We start from the raw sequence: 2,373 nt of genomic DNA on the forward strand, positions 1-2,373 counted from the left end.
TAGGACTACAGCACACTAGTGTAGCTAGCCTCAAAGAATATATATCACAAGAATGAGTATTCCGCGATTTTTGCATGAGAAATTTGTAACAGAGAGTTCCAGAGAGTGATGCCCGCCCTCATAAGGGCGGATGTATACATACTAAATAAGACTCGATTTAATAGACATGATACATGTCACATTAAATAGAATTATTGTCGTGGTACGTGAGACTATGCCCGGATTGATTTGGAAGTTTTCTCCCCGGGTATCAAGCGTGCGAGGCTTGGCTCAAATGAATGCAATATCAAGACCAACAGAAAGACAACAAGTTGTTGATTGCCGTTATCAGACCATTTATTGTGTACAACTCCACGTCACTCAGAAAATAAAGAGAACGAAGAAAGGAAAAAACCCTGCAAATATACAAACAAGCGTTACATAATTTCAATAACAGTCAGTTTATAACTTCACTTTACCACTGTATTACCACTATACTTAAACACACTGTGTACAAACTGGTTATCATTCAGAACAATACAATCAATTAAACGTCATTACAAATGATTAATACCTGAATCAACTTGAATGATGTATTTACTAACTAAGAACGAAAGATCGTACAGCAATCAACCATTTCTCTATAAATTGAAGTAAAGATTTGAGAACATTATTTGCTTTATTTAAGTTGTATGCATGCAATTTAGTATAATAAATTAACAGGCAATGATACGTCTATCATGCAATATAATTCTTTTGACTACTTACAATGGTAACTTCAACAACGGCTTAATAATATATATATACAACACGGTAACAAAAATCACATCTTCCTGTGTTTGCAACAAAAGCTTTTCTGACGCGCAGACAGAAAAACCAGGTAGTTAAACAAAACATCACCTATATGCAAATGCACCAAACACAATGCTCGCAAAACAACTAGCAGCAAGACACTTATATGCAAATACGCAGAACGCACACGAACAACAACTGATCCATGACATTATGATGATAGTTTTTGCAATTGTAAACTATTTTATAATACATATTTATTAACAAACTAGTGTTTATTCACTTTTACAGACAATTATTTACTAACATGCTAAGTTAGTTCACAAAAAAGGCCTAACACAGCAACACCAAAAATCAACGAATATTATTACTCAGCACGGCCTATTCTTTACCATTGCCGTGTACTACTGTACGCCCGGTAAATTAAGTATTGTTTTTATGATATAAATTAGTATAAAACACATGTTATTAATAGGAGAAAATGTTAAATGTCATTAACATTTGTTTTACCAGAAACAAGTTAAATATAGGAATATTATCAAACTATCCTTCGTGAAAACGCGTAAACACCAACACGCCCGGTCACGCTATCGTAGCGCCCGGGCTGTTTATACGGCAGTTTTTACTAAATAAATTGCATAAAACGAACAATTAAATATTCAAATAGTATTTAACATGATGTTGGCATGTAGTTGATAACATTTTTTATCATGAAAATACTACCGGTGGTCTAGCCTTTGATTATTGAAACCGTCACAAAAAGTTGTATACATCCCAGATACATCCACACTTATGGCGGCGCCCTACCACATGGACAATATTACTGTTACAGGGAAAATCGCGGATTACTCATTCTTGTGATATATATTCTTTGCTAGCCTTCTCAAAAATGTACACATGTGCGCGACTCGATCGCTCTCCTCGAAAAGCGTCAATGTAAGTAGCTGACGCGTTTAACTTAAAAATGAAAACGTCCGACAAATTTGATGCTTTTACATGTGATTAGCATGTGGGCCTAGCCTACACTTGATAAATTACATTGTAATAAAAAAAAACTCTATATAATTCCTAATAGTTAATTTTTCTTTCTGAATAGCCTACTATGCCACATTGTCTAATCTCAGATTTAACACAGCACAAACAAATGAATTTCCCTTCAAAACAAAATCCAGACAGATCCAAACATAGAAAAACAAATTTGCTGTGAGACAAAAAAAAATCAGAAAAAAAAATTAAACAAATGTAACAACATTATTTAAAAATCTCAGTATATACTATGATTTGTCCAAAAGCGCTAATCAACTTACCATAGAAAGAGCCATAATGTTGAGATCTCTTGTTATGTCATAGCAGCAATAGGGGTGTATTTCTAATGGATTTAATAATGGTACGACTCTTGTAATACATCAACAATGTGGGGATCCTTTGATTTGCATAAAGACATTTTACAACCAAATATCTCTGAATGAACGGTCTGTCATGCTTATTGATTTTTACGTCAAGAATCTGTTTCACCCTTTTTTTGTACAAATCTTTTACGTAATATCCGTACACTCCTCACTATAGGCATTTGCATATTAAAATGATTGTCTGTAATTCTCT

The sequence above is a fragment of the Antedon mediterranea genome, chromosome 6 (genome assembly GCF_964355755.1).
Source record: "Antedon mediterranea chromosome 6, ecAntMedi1.1, whole genome shotgun sequence".
In the NCBI taxonomy this organism is placed as follows: domain Eukaryota; kingdom Metazoa; phylum Echinodermata; class Crinoidea; order Comatulida; family Antedonidae; genus Antedon; species Antedon mediterranea.